The 21413-nt window shown below is 38.4% G+C and overlaps 2 long non-coding RNA genes across 2 annotated transcripts; one reads left to right on the top strand and one right to left on the bottom strand.

The window, feature by feature from the left end:
* Positions 1-3035: 3035 nt before the first annotated feature.
* Positions 3036-13502, top strand: LOC116439997. The gene is made up of 4 exons (XR_004238364.1): positions 3036-3120; positions 9888-9970; positions 10061-10591; positions 13421-13502. It is a non-coding gene; the product is annotated as an uncharacterized LOC116439997 (long non-coding RNA).
* On the bottom strand, positions 11520-20901 carry LOC116439996. Its single transcript, XR_004238363.1, has 2 exons — positions 20438-20901; positions 11520-11927 (listed from the first exon to the last, which is right to left on the bottom strand). It is a non-coding gene; the product is annotated as an uncharacterized LOC116439996 (long non-coding RNA).
* Positions 20902-21413: the final 512 nt, after the last annotated feature.

Here is a 21413-nt window from a genome sequence, read left to right on the forward strand (position 1 = left end):
AGATTTTGCTGTGATACTGGGGAAGGCTTGCCTACAGGTCACAGCCAGTTGGCAGCAGCTGGAGCTTGCAAGCTTTCCAAAGCTTCCATCTGCTGAAGGCCATGAATTTTTTTTCTTTCTAAATTAGGAAAGATTCCTTTCAGATTGTTTTTTTCCAAAATAAGAGTGCAACTCTTAAGTCATCTCCATTTCACACACTGCAATCTTCTTTGCCTCCACCTTTCATATATATATGTTACCATGCTAAAACTGATACTCGTTCTACTGATTAAGCTGGGAAAAAAAAAAAAGAGTTGAGGAAATGCTGATTGCTACTACATTTTCCATGTTTAGAAATCATACTTGTATGTGAAGACAATAACTCTTAAATGCTTGTATAAAGAAGCATAAGGAAAAAAGAAAAAAATACAACTTTATTCTAATGTTCCCTAAGACTATCAAACTAAATTGCAACAGTTATTACTAAGACTTTTAAAAACCTGTTGAGCATTTAATTTAGAATTAAAAGAAGATTCAGTTATCTTGAATAGAAAGTCTACTCCCCTCCTACCATGCACTGGAGCAAGATTAAACAAAAAAAACAAAACAGTGAGAAAATTTCAGACCATCTCTTTTGAAGATAAAATTAAGTCACTTTTTTAATCTTTATTCCAAGGCACCACTTAGTCCTAGGAAGTATTTGTTCATGACTTTTGTCTTAATATGATGACCATGTTTTGTTCACATCCCCCTCCCATCTCTTGAATGAATTGTGCGTGACAGAGTAATGAAATAAATGGGTAAGTAAGATCCAAAATAAGGGATTTTTATCAAATTATGGCTTTATTAGTTGACTGGATATTTTATGTATTAATAAACAATGCATTGGTCCTGATTCTAGTCCCAGAATTTGTGCTGCTATGCCTTGAAAAGTAATAAAATATTTTTTTTTCCAAACTGATTTAGAAAAAAGCCCAAAATAATGTTTAGCCTCCAGAACCCTAAGAAATATTGCTGTGGTTAGGAAGAAAATAGCAGCAGTATACAGATTTTTTTTTTCATAATTGTCTGCTCTGAAAAACAAAACAACCTTTGATTTCAAATGTCCACAGGAATCTGGGCTGCACACTGCTCTCCTACTGGGTAGGCCTTCCACATCTTTTAGAATCATAGACTATCCTGAGTTGGAAGGGACCCATAAAGGTCATTGAATCCAGCTCCTGTCTCTGCACAGGACAGCCCCAAGAATCACACCATGTGCCCAAGAGCACTGTCCAAATGCCTCTTGAACTCTGTCAGGCTGGTGCTGTGACCACTGCCCTGGGGAGCTGTTCCAGTACCCAGCCACCCTCTGGGTGAAGAACCTTTTTCTAATATCCAACGTAAACCTCCTCTGGCACAATTTCTGTAGAAATGCACCTATCTTCCCTAGACACAGCTGAGTCACCACGGGGGTGGAAACCATTCTCAGTTTAGAGAACATCACACAGATCCCTCAAGTGCTTGCAGGCCCATTCAGAATCTTTTCTAACCACCTGGGGCTTCACTAATAAAAATGTTTTGCAAATCTGTGTGATAAGGGAGACAGAGAGGAGGCAAAGCATTTACTCCAATCCCTTCTTTCAGTCAAACATAACCTGTTGATGGCAAAAGCAGAGATGCCCTGCTGTGCCGCTCTCTCCTCCATGGGCAGAACCAGGGAGAGAAGTGCATCAGCCAGTAAAAAATAAAAGCTGCCCACAGAAACAGCCAAGCGTCAGGTTCACTCAGCATCATCTGATAACCCCATGGAACAGGTGATCAATATTCATCAGCATCACAGTTCTCCTGCTAGTGATAGTTAATAGGCTGATAATGCCATCCTCCTTGTAGCCAAATCCCATCAGGGACCAGACAGTTGGAGCTAAAGCAGAAAACTTATCAGATCTGGCAGGAGACAGTTTAGGAGGCTAAAATTAACCTTGTAACATTCACAGAAAGAACTAATTGTTTGTGACTGCTAGATTCCTGCCAGTGGCAAAGGTTTATTGCTGCACAGATCTTAACCTGGTACTGGGTTTTCTGCAGCATAAAAAGAAAGAAAATGAAGCAGGGGGGAAAAATTATATTTACCAGGGGTTTTTTTAACCCCTCTCCCACAAAGAAATATAAATTACTCTACGTATACTAGAAATTAAAGCTAAAGACTTATGTATTTGTGCTATAATGATTCAAATTGTTTCAAGACTCCAGAACAAAATGTGAATTCATGAGCTTGACAAAGCCTTTGTCATGAAAAAAAAGCCTCTCAGTAAAGACCAAGCCTGCTGAATTACTCTTACTTTATTAAAACCTTTAGTGATATAATTTCCTCCCCTTTTCCTGCCAGCAGTATACAAGTGCACATAATGGTTTTGGCTGTAGAGTTATCAGCTGGAACTCATTAGAAAGAAGAGAAATAAGTGGCATAACTAAATGTGGTGACAGACTTCAGGACTCAGAAGATGTCCAAGAGAGGGAAGATGTAGTAATTGACAATATACTTGAGTTGTAGATCCCTTGAATTTTTGGCATATTTATGCTCAGGAAATGTGCTGCATAGTAGAACTACAGGGCAAACTCCAGAACAAGAAAGAGAATCTGAACACACAGGAAAAGAGAGAACTCAGAGCTGGAGAAGAGGTTTGCATCACAGAAAAAGAAAAAAAACTGGTGGGAGCACAAGATAAGATGGAAAAAGATAAGACAGCACATTTAGTGCACAAAAGAAAGAGGAATGGAGAGCCAAGGAGCCCTTGGCAGCCGGCGTAGAGAAAACCAGAACTTGTACCAGGAAAAGGCCCTAATTATGAAAAGTAAAATTAAAATCCTATCACAGGAGCCGATGTAAAGAAACAAGAACTGAAAAGCAGGTTTGGGTTAGGGTTCTTGAAAATATCAGGGAAGACTCTACTGAGTGTTCTTGGCATCAGGACAAGAAGTTACACTGGAGTGGGTCAAGACTTTCTCCACTAGTCTAGAATGTGCAAAGAAGAGAAAGTTTAGGTTTTATCTCTGGAATTCATCCATTCCCAAGAGAGGAATCTAAGTGCATAGCAACAAGAATTAAAAACAAACAACAAAGGTTGCTTCTGATGGAAAAGATCTGACTCCCAGTAACAGGTATGCAATCAGGTAAAAGCAGTTTGTCTTGAGGGATTGACACCATGCAGGTGTCTGGGATACTGGGCTGTGATGTGGAAGACTTAAAAATGAGTGATGGAAGAGAGGACAAGTGAAGTGACACTTCTGAATCACTGTAGTATTTAAACCTGGCTGAAGAGGGCTCAGATGACCAAGGGTTCAGTAGCAGATTAGAAGTTGGAGGGTATGTAGGAAAGGATGTTTAAAAAATTTCTTCTGAGACGATTTGACGAATCACTGAAAAACCTTGAGGGTTAAATATATATATGGATCAAGGATCTCTATGATATAACTGTAGGTATGTCTAAATGCTGAAAGTTATGCCCTCAATGACAGATTTTAATTACTAGAAGACTATCACCTGAGATTGAGAAAGGTGAGAACTGACAGAAGTCAGATGAATTACACATCTGAAAGATATTCACAAAAGTAAGTTCTTCACCCATAAGAAGCAGGGAAGATGAAGGAAATTAGTGTCATTTGTTTCAACATACCAGAGTAGTTTAAGAGAACAAGGAAACTGTTAAGTGTCTTTCCTGGTCTTGTCCAGAGAGGCATGTATGATACCTGATTTCTTTGATGTTTTTACTCAGAAACATCAGTTAGCTGTAAAAAGAATAAACTTATGACAAAGTCAGTTAGCAGTCTAACTTTCAGTGTTAAGCTAAAACACTTGTAAGAGCAGTGTTATCTCCCCCTCAGAAGCAGCTTGGGCAGACATACAACAAGTCAAGTTTTCCAACAAGAGTCTAAATCTGCGTTTGAATGGCAGAGGCTGTGTAAGCAGGTGGATATCTATTTCATCTGTATCTCTCACATGGAAAGCACACTGAAAATAAGAAGAGCTAGATACCTGGATTCTAGTTCTTGGGATAAGTATGTATTTGAAGTTACTCCATTTAAGTTTCTTTCAGTTGAGATGTTTATGCATGGCAGAAGAACAATTTTTTCTATGTCCCACTCAGCACCAGCAAGATTACCTGATAAAGAAAGGTAACCATGAATTTATTTTCCTTGGCATACATCCAAGAACAAGCATTTTGGCCCTTGTCTGCACTGTTATTACTTCTTTCCACTACAAGCCAAGATCATACCAGAAAGTGTTGCAGTAATAATAACAATTCTCTGTCCAGAAAGAAATATTGCTGTCATTAATATTACATAATGATAGTAGTAGATGTATTAGATATTAGTTAGGGAAACTTAAATAGCTATATTATGGAAACACTTCAAGCTAACTCTTTAGCGTGCAAAACAAAGAGACAACAAAAGTAAGATGTGGACCTAATTAATGTATTGATAACTCAGAAGTGGACATAGTATAAATACCATCTTATATTCAGGCTATGGATATGAAATATTTCATTTATGGATAATAAGAAATGGTGCTTTTTTTAGTAAAAGAGAAGAGAGAGACTAAGCCATACAGAAACACTTTCTTCAGTATTTGCATGCAAATGAGATGTAGGCAATTAAAAAGGTCCAAAATACCTCAGATAAAGATTGAGAAGGCAGACAGAAAACACAGCAGGAAGGCATGGACATCAGTCAGACTTTGATGACAAACATGAATAGACACAAAAGTAAATTGAAGGCCCCCTGCTAACCCTCTAAGGTAATGAACCAATATTTTCACCTGAAGAAATGACAATCAATTAACCACTCCTTCCCAAAAACACATCATGCAATTAATGCAAAGTTCATTGAAAATATTTTTTGTCTAAAATTGTTTAAATAAAATTATTTCAAATTCATATGATTCGGATGATGAACATTAATTCTGACGAATTAATAATTTAAATTGTTATGAGGAAAAAAACTCAAGACCACATGACAAAGTGTAGTGTTAATAAAATCAACCTCACACACCCATACCCATGGCTACACTTAAAAGCAGTGTAATAAAGGAGTGAATCCATTCTAGTGCTGTTCATGTGAGCATGAAACATTTAGTTTATATATAATAATGTATGATAGATCCCCTGGTTTTATTTACATGCTCAAGAACTTGCAGAAAACCAAAGAAATAAACTTTTCATTGGTTCTGGTAAACAGCAATATATTTAGATGGCAGGCACTTGGTTTCTTCTAACAGTTATCTCTGCTTCTTTCTTGGTGGGAGCAAAGAGAATTCCTTCCATGTTAAGAATATTTGACACCTACAGTTATGGGGATGACCATGATTGGCTTTTGGTTGGCACTCAAAAAGAATTTTAAAATATTTTTTCCCAAATTGACTTCAAACAATTTTGTCAATAAAGTTAGCAAATCAAAACAGCATGGATAGGCAAAATATGTAACTAAGAACACTTTTAAAAACCAAAAGAACTAGTTTTATAATGTATCCATCATTGAACACCCTCTTTGCTGGACTATATGAGATTCTGTGCTAAAGCTTTTTCATTCTCTTCTGCTGCAGCTTTAAAATTTCTCATTGAACATTTAATAGCAAAGGAAGCATGAACTGAAATGCAACCTTCTCATTTCTCATGCAAGAATTCTAATGTTCTAGATGACTTTTCAGTTCCTTCTTTGATCAATAATAATTTATTATTTCTTCTTCCATTTTGCCTCCAGGTTTATTGAAATAGCATTGAAATTTTTTTTTGAGATACTTTTTTCAGAACATATCAGGATGGTGTCTTTCCAAGTTTCTGGTATATAATTTTATTTGTTCAAGACTATTTTGTTAATCTGACTAGAATTTTAAAATAACTTGGAATAAACCTAAATAGAATTTTTTTATCAAACTTTAAAATCACTAGGTTCTGCTCATGACAACTCACTTTTGTTAGTTATGTTATTTTCCATACTGCATCCAAAAATATCACAGCTGTTCCTGAAGGGGAACAGAACAAAAATAACCCTGACAAGTTCATTTTGAAGTGCTCGTCCCACAAGTCTATATACTTAAATAGTCAAAACAGACAATTTAGCTAAATAACATTATCAGGAAAAAAAAATCTGCAAAACCAGTGTAGAACAGACAGTTTTCAATGTAATGCCTTGCATATTGAAACAACTTTCTTCACTTTTACTGCTGATTTCTGCTGGCTGTGCTATACCTGTGCTAAATGTCAGAACTAATAACAAGCAACTTCAGATGTTCAAAGGCCAAAGTGCTAAGAACAGATTGCCTTCATGTTCTTTATCATCCATTATTCAAGTGGCTGCTTGTAATATTTAACCTCAACCAAGTCATAATGTTCACTGCAGAAACTCATTAGTGCTCATTATCTTATGACCACTAACCTGCCAGGCAGGGCAAGTGGCAGGGGCAGTGTACCAAGGAGAATGGGTTAAGTGACAGAGACAGCTAGACAGAGGAAGAAGCTTTTACCACTCAGAGAAAATTGCTCCTTTCATCCTACCAACAGCTTCACAGTTGCCTGTAGGTCTTTTGCTACTAGAATCATCTAGGGCTCTTTCTAGGAAATAAATACACAATTTTGGAACTTCCCCTGTTTTGACAATCCTGAGCTGAAAAAAATAGGTTTTGGCCAGCAGTAGTTGTGTCCAGATATGTTTTCATATTGATATTGCAGATCTCAGGGATGTTCATTTTGTGATATGAGTTCACATTTCAACTCCAGTTCTTCTTAAATTTTAGAATACAAAGAGATAGCATTCCAGAAATACCTAAACAGAATACCTCAGTGGCATTTGTTTTTGTTTTACTGTGCATTCACTCACATTTTTCCTGTGAGTGACCATAACGCTGCTGAAAATTATTGGCAATTCAGACCTTCATTACACCAGCCAAACACCTTGTGAGATTTTGGTCACTCAACAATATTTTCCTCTCCTTGCCCCAGGTCCCCCATCTTTTTGAGAAAGCACAGACTGGCAGCTGATAGCCATGGCTGGGCACAGGGCTCACATCACAGCCACCATGTGCCACCTGACTCCTGGCCTTTAGCCTGATTGCAGTTTGGCACCTGAACTTGCAAATATTGATTGGTGAAACATTTATGATAATTGTGTTCAAACGTTTAGCTGATCTCTCATTAATGATATTACTGGAAACATTCTGTAACTCATTTGGCCCTCCCTTTATCTTGGCACTTAGAGGCTTCACCTTCATGTGAAGAAGGCCACACTCCACAGAGGATTTCACACCTAGGCTGACAGATACAGCCATTTACACAAATGTCTGCTGTTCTGCATGGAGCTCATTTTGTTCCAGCAAACAGAATGATTTACGAATGTAGAAAGATAACTATACGCTTAAATACATATATACTTATAACTAGGCTCCTAACTGGGCACAAACAATGGAACAAGGATTATGACGACAAAGAGGAGGGAATGACAGCAAAATCTAAAACTGAAAAATAAGGACATTACAGTTTTATTATACTGTCACTTAAAATCACACTTGTTTTTCTTTTTTTTTTTTTATCACTAAGGATAATTATTCAAAAGTGTTCATCATACTGAAAACATTTTCGGTACAATTACCACTGTTACTCCTACAGTAGTCTCATGCATGTTGGTTTGAAATCCTTCTGGGATTTTTGGAATCCCACAACAACATACTGCAGAACTAACAGCATTTCTTTGAGATTTATACTCTGATAAGAGCAAGGGAACACAACAAGAAAGGTCCTATTGTACTGGGAGCCCTAGCAACAGGACCCCATTCTCAGAAAGGTTAATCCCCTGTTTCATCACATCCTGATGCTTTGCTGATAGTCCCCACTGAAACTGTTCACTTAGAGCCTTCTGCAAATTCCTAAAGACAGAATGCGTCTGGTTCCACACACAGGGAATGTTTTCTTATTTCGAATGACAAAAAATAAAATTAAAGTTGTTTCAGTAAAAAGTTAAAAGAATTCTGCAGGGAAAATCCCCTTTTCTTGTATGTGTGAGATGGATTTCACTAGAACAGTACACAGAGTCATACAGCAAGCTGCTGAAGACAAATGGAATTAAAGAAAGGTTTGAAGCTGTTTACATGAAATGACCTAAGCAAAGATTATTGAATAGTGGTTTTGAATTATATAGTAAAGAACTAGATAAGCTCTGAGACAGATGCTTTATTTCTAAACTTTTATAATGTGTCTTCATTTTCTCTGCTCTATATCATATTACCAGTAAAAATGAGTGGGGGGTTTTTTAATCGCACATAAGCTGAGAGCATCAGGAAAATATGCCTTGTGTTCCATGTGACTCAAACATGATATATGAGTTTTCATTGCAGTTTTGCTTTAGTGGTAAGCACTTAGAGAAAATTTCTTGAATGTTAAGAGCCAGGGTCACAGATGGAAAATGGCTGTGAAGAACTGAATGGATCTTCACTGATCAGGGATGGAAGCCATGTAGATCTTTCTGCTTGATATTTTTATAGCTAGAAAGCATACTTAGTTTCTTCTTGTAGGCATCTAAACCACCCTCCCTTCTTAGCTGCGGAGAGCAGCTGTATGGAGATTCAGGCCATCCAACTATAATGGCTGAAGGAAGGTTTTGAAGAAGCCTCTTTTTCTCACTGTCTAGAGAGGGAAACATATCCTAACATTGGATGTTTGCATTATGATGTGTAAGCTGTTGCCATTGTATACTTCATCAAATCAGTCCAGATTCTAGTGATTCTGCATGCAAAGTCTCAAGGACTATATCTAAAGGGTACATTTTCATATAGTTGGTATTTACCAAGACTACAGAGAAATTCCGGAGAGGAGTCAGTGACCAACATCCACTTTCCTAGGATGTGAGCTTCAAAACCTTGTCCTGAGAGTCCTGCTCTGCTGCTGGGAGTTTTGCCAATGAAGCCTGGCAACCCATGCTTTTTGTGTCCTTACAGTTAGACAGTTCACAGCTGAATGACAAAACAGGCAGCTCAGAAAAGTCACCAACCACAGGCGCGCACACACACACACACACACACACACACACACACATTTGCTTGCTGCAGTGGAAAGCAGAGGATTTTTTCTGTGGGCAAAATTAGCAAACAACAGGCTCTGGCAGCTGCTGCTCTCCCTGTGCTGTCTTGGATGGCCTTGGAGGAGAAGAAAGGCAAAGAATGCCAGGGTAGGCTGCAGGTTCTTACCTGTGCTAATTTACTCCCATGAGTTTCACAACAATTTCAGCATCATTGACACAGAAAGCTGTACAAACTTCTCTCTAAGGTATGCTTTGATTGCCCTTCCAGCTTTACAAATCCTAAACAGCTCTCATAAAGTTATCTATGGACAGCAAACATTTAGCATAGTATATATACAAATTGCTACTTGCATGTCCAAAGAAATTGTGTGTCAATGTTTAGATGACTGTTCAAATTCTTTTCTGTATAGCGTGGAGAAAAGGAGCCTGATTTGTAGAGCATGACCATAATGAAGCTGGTTTTTTGTCATAGTTTGTGCCAACAGTGTCCTTTGAATTCTCAGTGAATTAGAGCTGTTTTTTTCCAAGCAAATCTGCTGTCGTAAGAAAAACAAAGTTCTGTGAAACTTGCAGTATATAGAACTATTTACTTCATTGTCTATAAATCAAAATATGTTTTAAAGTTTAGATGTGAGGCATGCCAGAATTGAAGACACTGCTGTTAGTTCCAAAAGGAGCTGACAAGAAACAAAACAGATTTGAAAGATACCCTCATTAGAACACCTCTTGTAACAAGAAATGCAAAAAAAAAAATCTCCATAAGCAGAAGGAAAAAAAAGAACACAAGAGAACAAGAGGTTCTTTATTTATTATGATTTTATTTTCCACTTAATAGTGAAATTTCCATGGTTTTGTTTCAGGTATCTGAAGTTCAGTTCTCCCTCAGAAACGTCTAAGATCCTGTATACTGCTTGGCCCGAGATCCCTGTTAGCCAAGACTCAGGTCAGTGAAGCAAATTTTTTTTCATGTCACTGATGTACTGTGGTGGGCCTGGGAAAAGCAGTGTCTTCTATGTGATTTGTTATGTTGCAGACTAATGTTAATGTGAATGTGACACACAGCGAAGACATCTAGCCTATTGCATGTAGTCCAAATTAACACATGGACTCCCTGTTGATTCTACTGGATGTATCTAGAGGCATGTGCCAGCTCTGGGGATGCCTGCCAGGTCCACTGATAACAGAAGGAGCCTGATCGACTCTTCTGGAGCAGATGTCCAAGTGTTTCAGCAACATAGGCTAGTGGAAACTAACATGGCCCTAGGACAACTGACGTGGAAGCTCAAAGTCAGTGAACTGAGATGTGAATAGCAAGAGAGAAGCTCAAAAGTTTCAGTGTGTTGGTCATGTCCAACCAATAAGATACTGTTCAATTTCCTTTTACAAGACATAGGGGAAAAAATAGTCACTCATTTGCATGAATAACTTTTCTTCAACTGTAGAATGGTACATCTACGTGATACAACAAGTAGAATGATACATCTGGATGTGGATCTGTGAAGGTCTTATGGCAGTCTCTCCCCAATGGTTTGGAAGGCAGGACAAATCCACACATCAGTATGAAGTAAGTGACTCCAGATGCTGTACACTCATGACAGCAGAAGCTTCTGGCCACTGTTTCTGCCACTGAACCATGGGGAGTTGTATTTCTTTCTTTTATCTCCTGAAAGAAACTTCAAGATAATGAGCAGAAGTATCAACAAGAGGATCTGATCTTAGTTGTTTAATTTGGTGTTAGCCCATTTTTGGAGGCAGGAGCCAAATCCTAGTTCTGGTATCCTGTCTCAGCATCTGCCTAGTGCCTATCAGCTCTATTTCTCCATCAGGTACAACAGGTTACAACAGTTACTGGAGGCCTGAACTTCCAGCTTGACATTTCTGTGCCTGCAAATCTGAGGTACCCTTCCTCCAAAGCGCAGCTGTTCTGTTTTGATAGAGGACTGTGAGAAATGTAACCGAGTGAAATATAGCACATTTGATACTAATAGCACCCCTTGGCCCAAAACAAGCCTTTACCAGAAAAGGTGTCCTTAGCAGCTGAATTTGCAAAAGCAGTGGAATTTAGTGGGTACCCCTTAGAATAAAACATGCAATGAGTGTGAGGGTTTCCTGTGCCACTGATGGCTGTTCCAGCACATATGCTCTGGATTTAAAGTCTTTTAGCGAACTCCATGAAATGAAATTATTCTCATTGTAATAAGCTAATGGCGCACCTGTTCTGTTTGGGAAAATTCTCAGAAATTGGAAAGTTAATTGGGTTCTCTGGATCTTTGATATTGGATTTCACAACAGGCTCTATTGTAAGCACATTTTTTTATATGTAAAACCACACCTTTATGTATCCTACCATTCCTGTTCTGCTTGGTTTCAAGATTTTGGAGACATCCATTGAGTACAACATCTTGAAAATGTCTTCTTAGATCCTCTATGCAACTAGATTTTTCCTAGATAAAGCTCCAAACACCTTGATTATCTATATACCTCAGATAAGATTTTTTCCAGTCATATAGAATTTATTTCTGTTACATCTGCCCACCATTTCAGACTCCCATGCAGAAGAGCTATGACAGGGCATCAACTAGAATGGCTTTTTTATTTTCTATGGTAAAAAAAAATTACCACATTTAAATATTTTCAGTTGTAAAGATACCTGAGTTAGTTTGATACAGACTGCATCAATATTTATTTTGGGATCTTGACACATCCCGTAGTCTGTCCTTAGCCTCCTGGTATCTTGGCTTCACTGTTGTCAAGACCCAAGTTGGCAAGTTCCAGAGTCTCTCTGAGGTGCAATTTATCTTCTGTCATAGACATAACCTTAAAAGTAAGACGGCTGTCCGTGCCTCTTTACAGAGGAGGCTCAGTTTCTAGCTGCTGCAGTTGTGACCTATGTGATGCTCCTGACAACGAGAAGGGAAGAGAGAACATGAAAAGTAATCTTCTGTTATTAGAAAAACACGTATAACACCATGTGGTGAAAAAGAAAGTCAAGTGTAGGTAAATAACAAGTAGCACAGGAGCTTAACTAGTCAATACAAGTGGAGGCAATCAAACACACTAAACCCATTTTCACTCTACACTGCCATCTGACTTTATACTTGTTTTGAATGCTTTAACATGTGAAAGGGAAACAGTGGCTGAAAACCTTAAAGAAATACAGGTGTGACTCAGGTGTTAATTTAGATAAGTGGCTGGGAGGGAGCTAACTTTCTTCTCGTTAGCCCTTATAGTACTCTTCTGAATTTGGGACCCAGACAGTATTGATAACACAGGGATGTTTTAGTTGTTTCTGACCAATGCTTGCTCACTCTCAAAGCTTTCTCTGTTTCTCATTTTGTCCTACCAGTGAGCAGGCTGGGCTTTGGCAAGAATCTGGAGTGCGGCATGGCCAGGACGCATGGCCCAAACTGACCAAAGATGTGGTCCATAGCATGTGGGATGTGTAAAAGATGGGGTGAACTCAGTAAAAACTGGGGAGGGAGACTAGATTTTCCAAGGTAGCTGCTTCTCAGAGCCTGTCTGAGCATCGGTCTGGTATGCACATCAGGAGGCAGTGAGTGATGGTCTTTGTACCACCTGGGTTTTTTTCCCCTGTTTGCATCACTTCAACTGTCTTCATCTCAGGCTTCAAGGGTTTTTTGCTTTTCTAATTGTGTCCCCAGTCCCTCTAGGGGAGAGTGAGTGTGTTGCTGGTCAGTGCTTAGTTGTTGGCCAACGTTAACCTCAACCCTCTACAGCCTGTCAGTTCTTTTGTTTTAGAGAAGTATAAAAAAGGACACAACAGCCTAATTATAAATCCAATCTTTTCTCATGGTTGTTGTGGAATCATGTCACCCTGATTGCCGAGTGTAAATGTCAAATATATTTAAAAATAAAGGGTTTTCAGTTTTCTCCCAAACCAAAATGGTAGAACTGTATAACTACAGTGGCAACCAGTATTATCTTAAATAAAAAAGGTCATTTTATGAGAGGATAAGGTATGTGAAGACCATGTGTGTGCATAAAATTTATTCACAGTTTCAGTTTATATTCCATATAGTATATTACCGAAATAATGAACCCTGTGCACTCAATTTAACACCTTTGACACCTTCTACTTCCTTGGCATTTTGCAAATTGGAAATCTTTTTATAGAGAGCCCTTCCCTTAAATTGCAAAAAGTTGACAATCCCATGTCAATGAAACCAAGACTTTCTGCCAAAGGCAGAGACCAAAGGCAGAGACTGAGGGCAGCAGCAAATCGTGTTTCAGAGTACATCTCTTCCCCTTATTTCAGGGATGCACAAAATTATCAAGGGAGTGAAAAAACCCCATCAATACATGAATGTGTCTTCAAAATTCTTTCTGTTTTCGGATTTCCTTCTCTTAACTTCAGCTTCTTCTGCTCCCACAGCCTTCACAATACAAAGGGCAACCTGCAGAATAATCTGGTAAGTACTCACATATTTGTAGATGGATTCACCCAGGTGAGGACTCCCCACCACATGAAGGTCTAAAAATATGCTTCCCACATAATTATACAACCTGAAGAAAATTCACAGAACTAAAAAAATCGATCTAAATCAAAGACTCTTTTTCCTTAAATTTCTGAATTAGGCAATCTGAAACATAATGAAATTTTTGGGCACATTTTTATTTTATCCAAGCAGTTGGGCATCCCTAATTTATATGACAGAGGCTGAAGCTGATGGGGAAAGGACAGCTGGGTTGATTACTTTGCTTCATTCATAATGCAGTTCTCTTCTCCTCCCAACATGTGAAACATCTCAGCGGTTTTATGTTCTCCCTCCCTTTCTCAAAAAGCACCAATGAAAATAACTTCTCCCTGACTGAGCAGATAGTTAATTTTAAATTAAACAGCTGTGTCCAGGCACAATGAGCATATATCTCTGCTGCATAGCAAATGACTTGTAACTGGAATTACCAACGTTTTGGGGTTTGACCTCCAAACAGTTAATTAACATTTGTCTTAGGTGAGTAGTATGAGACTGATCCTATTGGTGGTAATGCAAAAAGGTTTTGCAGTTTAAATCCAGTTCTCAGTGTGCAAGGATGGCAATACTGGTGGCTGTGTAAATGAGCTGAGAACCTACTGGAGGTTACAGCAGAGACATCTCGGGAAGTATGGAGTCCTTGAGTACTTTACTTTGACACTGGATGAAAAGACTTTTGGGAAGCGAGAGTCATTGCTTTCCTGGATGAGTAATTGCAGACAAACTTTCAAAAAATGAAAGTTAAAAAGCTATTTTTTAAGACAAAATAGGAATCTGAATATGGGATCCACTCCATGGTGATAAAACATCAATAATACTTTATGTCACTTTGGCACGTAGCAGGGACAGAAATTTTGAACTCAGATGGAAGGAACCCTCTGAAATGCTTCAGTTCCTTTGGCACAAGGGAGAAATAAGCATCTCTGAAGGTCTCATCTCCTCAGCAGAGGCATCTATGTCAGCCCACTTATACCTCTGGAAGCCCCAGCCACCTCTTCACACAAAGATAAAAAAGGACTGGAAGAGACTGCAGCACCAGACTGGAAAAATGCTAGGTGCAAGTTAGATACCTGAGGTGGGCAGGCTGGTTCCTTGGCCATTTTTTATACTGCTAGCCTGTTGTATTTATTCATGTAATTATTTTCTGTAAATTCTTCCAGAAGTCAGTTGATCAAGTATGTCATCAACATTTCTTCTTGCTATGTGTGAGTTAAGTTTACCCTTAATTTACCTGTATAGTATAAAGTAGTTTCACAATGACTGGCCACTAAACAGTATTTAATTCAGCCATGCAGAACTGCAAGTCACAAAACAATGAATCATTGTTTATGTAAACCAGAAAATCTAGCTCTGTGCTAAGAATAATTCAATCAATCTATAAAAAGGACTGTCCACAAATAGCTTCTACCCTCTAAAATGCTTCACATTTGTTGGAGTTTTCCCAGGACTGGTTCTTTCCTTTCATCTTCTGAAAGTTCAGATATGAGAGAAAGGTCAGAATTGCTAATAGCAGACCAATTGAAAAAAGCTTGTGGCTCCCCTCACCCCTCCATTTGTGTATGTTCTCTTTTTCAAACAATTCTCAAAAAAAAAAGTATTTCTCTGAAAGGAATCATAGGAACATGCTTAAGCATTTGGTTAGTCTCTGATTTCATTCCTATGTTTTCAAAGTCTAACTTTAGGGTTAATTTAAATCAACATTAAGTGCAGCCAAGCAGCTGAAACCATGCAGTGCATTTTTCTGTGTGTGGCATGTCTCTGGGTCTCTACACATGTGCTAATTCCTTTAATACCTTTGTGGATCTTCATTCTACTCACTCCAGTATGTCCATATCTCCCCTCTACTGCTGTACTGGGCAGCCCAGAACTGAGCCTTCTAGGTGTGCCTCTCCAGTGATGAGACCTGTTGGCAATACTCCTCCTAACGAAGACCAGAAAGCAGTTGGCCTTTCTTGCCTTGAGGGGGCATTACTGGCACAGGTTGTCTTGCTGTCTGCCAGAATCCTCAGGGCCTTTTCTGCAAAGCTTCTTTCCAGCTGCTGGATCCCCAGCCTGTGCTGGTATGTGAGGTTATTCCTCTCTATTTGAAGGGCTTTGCTTTTGCCTTTGTTGGACACCATGAGATTCTGGTTGACCCATTTCTCCCCCTTCTCAAGGTCACTATCAACTTGAACCCAGGTCTGTAATTTGCATTTCTTGTAAGGTATAGTGAAGCCTGCTTATGAACTCAGAATAAAAACCCAATTCACATCCATCATGAGGACCAAAACTTAATTTCTGTTTGAACTAGAGCTGCCCTTTTAGGGAAGCCTTCAAATGTAGTTGCCGTTTTCCAGTAATAAGTGAAAACTAACAAAACTCTTTGTCTCCCCCCAGGCTATAACCCTTGACACCTGTATGAAAAATCCCATTTCAGTTTTTGCTAAGAGTGCATCTATCTTTAAGTGGCAGTGAGCAGAATTTCATCTTTTAGATTGGAAACCTTTGTATTCTCAGGCTTAATTTTCCCATATGGAAACTCCAGCCTATGGTCAATTGCATTTTTCTTTAAATCTCACAATATTTCCTGAGTTTCCTGTAGCCATCATGATAAGATGTTGAAAGTAGAGCACGATACCATGTCCTGGTAGTAGTTACACTGATACTAAAATTTAGTAGTAACAGACATAGGGTTTGTTAGCCTAATTGTATGTGTCCAGTGAAAATTTAGATGGTCTCTTGCTTAACTTCTATTTGCCAACCCAGATGGGTATTTATCTCTGATACGTCCTTTGCCATATCTTTGCACCCTGGCCTTGTGTTTTGGGTACTGAACAGCCCTTCATACAGCTCTAGACACCTGTTCAGGCAGCTGAGTCCTGCTCACAGTGTCCCTAAACAGTTCATCAGTTCATGCATACATTCACTTTATCATGTCATATCTCTTGATCATAAAATTCCATGAGAAATTATGTTAATCTAAATATTTACCTCTGGGTTTTTTCAGAGGAATTTTTTTCCCAGGCTAGCACCTGTTATTCTGCTTGTCCTGCAGTCTTATTAATTTTCTTGGCTTTGGTAGTACACTTCAACTGGTGCTGAAATTTCCACTTTTCTGAGCAAATCAGAATACCCCCTAACCATGTTCCCTTTATGGTTCCAATTTTCTCAGTATTTGAATATCAGAAAGTTGTATAATAATATAAGAAAATGATTTTAAAGTTGTATTCCAAAGGCTAGAAGGATCTAATTTTTTAAAATGTCCCTTTACAGTGATTTACTCCTTATAATTATAGGTAGAGACATACCATCATCCTTTGAACGAAAGGCATACTTCTTTTATATCATTCATTCTCCTAAATGATTTAGCGTAGTCTAACATTTTAGGTGCCTTACAGAATCTAAAAATGTCAATCTAAATATGTCAACACCTTGTGTAATCTCAGCCTGTTTCATTTTCTTTTCAGCAGTTAAAAGAATTATAGAGTTCTCTGTTTACTGGACATTTTGTCCTTTGGCTTTGATTTGGTACGTACTTAAAGAAAGGTACATCAGCGTTAAGACTGTCAGACTGATGCAGTCATACCGATGCAAGAGATTTATTTAAATGAAAGGAAAAGTGTATTTTATTCTTGCTGATGCTAATGGGCCAGTACACCTTCATGAATCATAAAAGAACAAAGTACCCTCATCTATACAAATATTTAGCTAAAGTCTCAAAGGATGGCACCCTGAGGGTACCTTGAGGACAAGGAGAAAATAGAAACTGAAGAAGAAAGACCAGCAAAATGCAATTTGAGCTGCACCATCCCACTGCTTATTGGTAGGAACTTGAAGAGGGTTCCAAAATCATATGAACCTCCTGAAAAGGTATCCGTGTTTGAGATCAATATCACAGATTCCTGTTAGGAGGAGGCAGGGGAGAACTACCTCTTTCTGCTTAGTGGGACTGACTTTTGGATCCTGTGGGCTCAGCAGAAGATGCAGAATAGTTCTGACATGAGGGAATATTTATCCATCTGTCCCTTGTGTACTCTTTGTGTTTCAGTGGGAACATGTCAGTGAAGGAAACTCGGGAATATTGTCACGCGGGACTTTGTGCTCCACTCATGTGGGAGATGACTCATTACTGTTTGATTCACCCATCTCCCAAATATTTCTTTCCTAGCAAAATTTAAATGTTAAACTCCCAAATTTGTTTTAGAATTGCTATGTCATCATTGATATTCCTCAAAGGTGTTGTTTCCCTGTTAATGAAATTCTTGACCTGTAAGAAAAACCAAAACCAACCAACCAGAAAAAAACCAAAAAAACCAAAACCAACCAACCAAAAAAACCACCCAAATCAAATGAAACCACAAAACCAAAAAAAACCCACCAAAAGCAAACTCCAAAACCAATACGAGCATAAAGAATATGTGTTGTACATAAAATATTTACTACAGACTTCATTTTCAAAAGCATTGTCATGTTTGGTTATCTTTGCATAACTAAAGATCCCATCTAGATGCCCCATAGCAGGCACTTAAAACTGAAGAGAAACAGAAATATTTCCATTAGAGCTATAAGCATTTAAGTGACAACTAATTCTATTTTAACTTTTATAGGAAAATTTGATAGTAAAATAAAATGTGACAGTAATTCCACATAAAAGTATGTATTCAGTATTTTACACATATCCATTCAAATCAATCTATTTCTATGTACTTAAGATGGAATCATTTACTATATTTCTCCCATTCTTTTAAGTTGTACAGAAATGGAACAATAGTGCTATTTTACCCTACTATCTAGGTACAAATATCTGGTGGGAGTGTGGACAAGATAGAGATAACTTAAGCTACAGTACTGTTGGATGGTGGAAGCATGAACAGGACAGATGCACAGCCCCTCCAACAGCACCCAGCTGTTCTTTTCGTCTCAGTGCTAAAAGTGTGGTAGCCCTTCTAGCCAGTTTACTACTTTAAAAATGTTTCCAGAATATTTTATTCAGCTAAGTAGTGTTTTTCTTTAGTCCTACTGTACAATCAAGCTGCATGAATAACTGTCTAAGAATGTTTACAGGACATTTAATCAGCAGGAGATATTTACATTTATGAAGGTAATAGGAAATCCCCTGTGGATTTGTATCTAATTTAGTAATCCTTAAATCTCGGTGTATTTACTGTTGCAGCTGAGGATTAGTACTGTCAAAAGATTCTCAGCAGAGAAAGAAAATTCAGCACCTCATCTGTCTAAAACAAAATTTCTCAGGTTTCAGGAAGGTCTAACTCATCTGCTAGATCAGGGAATTATAGTCATTGTGCCCTGAAAAATTTGAAGACGATTTTTCTTTATGGATAGAGAATAATGAAAGGGTTGGTCTTTAGTACTCGATATTGAAAATGGAACCTACTTTCTCAGCACAGAAAGAAATTGCCCCAAAATTTAAGAAACAAACATCAACACTGAAGAGGACTCCTTGCTATATCCTTCAAATCATACCAGATCTGAGCTGGCAAGGCTAGCTGCCAACCATTAGTACCACATACTATGTTTAGCTCCTGGATCTTTTATCTCTCGTGCTCAAATTCCACCTATTTCATGATGAGAAACATGTATCTGAAAACATTAACAAATTGAAAAAAAAAATATCTCTGGGATTAGCCAGAATATTTTGCCTACTCATTTTTTCCAGCTCATTTGGGAAAATGGGAGCTAAAATCTTATTCTAACCTTTTGACTAAAATGTGAAATATCATATGAGGATTTGTGCTGAATTAAGTTAGATGCTGTAGCATTACATAATACAATAGGAACTGATACAGTGTTCTAAAGCACAATCTGAACTGTACTGTTCCTTAAATGTAAGAAGATCTTGTCTTATTGTTCTTTTTATTTTTGCAATACTAAGCCCAGATGCTTTGGACTGAACCTTTCCCTTGATGCTCTGGGCTGTAGCTTTCATTGCTATTTTTGCTTGCAGGCAGATTCCATCTCTGGTATTACACCACATTTTGTTTGACAGAATGAGGAATAGACCAGATTGCTTTGTAAAACTAAGAAATGGAGAAAATTTGGCTTGTAGTACCTATTTTACCAATTTTTAAACAATCAGCTGTGTACTTAAGCACATGCTCAAGGACTACTGGTGTCATTAGTACTTCTGAGAAACTTGATTGCAAACACTTAATTCTCTGTTAAGTAAAACCTCCTGTATCATCAGTAGTACCAAAAGGGGGGAAAGGGAGGCAATAACAGTGCAGCTGTTCACAACCTAAAGCACAAATTGCAGAATCATCTGGCGGAGTGAGGAATGGTCATGTAGTATTTTTTTGTATTAAAATCCAGATTGCAGCCCTAAAAGCAAATATATCTGTGCAGTTCTCTTGCCTTGATTTTATATCTGAGAAAAGAAATATTGGGGACCAAGACCGGTTTTCATTAAATACCAATATAGGGATCAGTCCCTGAATGTAGCTTAACTAAATTTCAGTTCATCACAAAAAAGAATCCCAACAAATGGGAAGCAGAAACTTTGAAAAAGTCAGCCAAAGCAGAAACTTATCAGAAAATCAGCTCTGACATATGATGCCTCCATTTCCAAAAACAACTAGAAAGTTATCCAGTATAAATTATCTCTCTCACAGATGTCTCAAAGGGAAAAGCTATAATGATCATGATGCTTAAAAATAATTAACTCTATTTTCAAGCTCCTGGCTTCTGGATGTAAGCCTTCCTTCCCATTCCCTGGCCCTCAGGCCGGCATCAAAATGAGTTCTGGCCAAAATTCAGAGCGTCTTAATAGGTGGTTTAAAAGATGCCAGTGCAGAGGGCAGGACTGTTTGACATAACTTTACATCTACAGTGTAGATAGCTTTCCTGTAAGTTAATGAAGCGCTGGACCCTGAGATCCAAATGGATTATCCACCCCTAACCAGCTGCTACGTCGTACGTACCTGGTGTTTTTCATGAACACTCGCACTTTGCAGTCGTCGTCCTAGACTGCAGACAAGTAGATCACAAAAGCTGCTGAAAGGGGGCACTAGCTGGTGTTCTCCTCCTTGTGACCAGTCCCTGCACAGCATTGTCGGGACCACACTGTCCTGGTTATTCTTCTCCAGCTGCAGGGCTTCCTAATGTAGTATCCACTCGGGCAGGAGATGCTCAAGTCTGCTGGCAAAGCATGCTGTGCATTCTCTCCCTGACTCTAAAAAGGCTGCCTAAGCTCAGCCATGGTACAAACCGCAGCAGAGAGCCAAGGATATTCTTTACTTACAAAGGGGAAGCAATAAAGGATGAGATTGTTCTCCTTTAAACAGCTGAACATCATTCCTTATAAAGCATATACAGTCCTGTTTCCTGAGATGCACAGAAAGAGTGGAGCAGAGCACAGACAGGGAACACTAAAAGTCACCCTACAGCCAGCTTTTCATTATGCAATGCTGCAGTGCCTGTGCTGTAAGGGTGACTGAGCAATCTCCTAGATGAAAATCAGCTGTGAAGAACAAAATGCCAGCACAATTTTCTGATGGTTGGTTTTCACTGCTTCCTCTATTCTTATTTTTGCCTTTATAAATATTTTATGCTTAATTAGTATATTACTGGGCTTATTGTTAGAGGTGAACATGAGGCCAGAGAGGCAGGGAAGAAGTTAACTGCTGACCTGCTACTTGGTTGCAGGTTTCCTAGCCAAGGGTTTTCTTGCATTGATTTAACTGATGTGATAAGACACACCTGTCAAACCTTTGAAAGGTGACTGGTGACTTTGTGTACTGCCCTGAAAAGGCAGCAATTAAGAGTGATGAGGACTGAGAAACAAAATTCTTTCAAGGTCTCCAACTGTGCATGCAAAAAGACCCATTTGAATTTCTTTGAAAATAAATATACATAACATTAGAACTATGATTTAATCATGGCATGGCTGATTTCTAG

Source organism: Corvus moneduloides, chromosome 2 (genome assembly GCF_009650955.1).
Source record: "Corvus moneduloides isolate bCorMon1 chromosome 2, bCorMon1.pri, whole genome shotgun sequence".
Taxonomy (NCBI): Eukaryota; Metazoa; Chordata; class Aves; order Passeriformes; family Corvidae; genus Corvus; species Corvus moneduloides.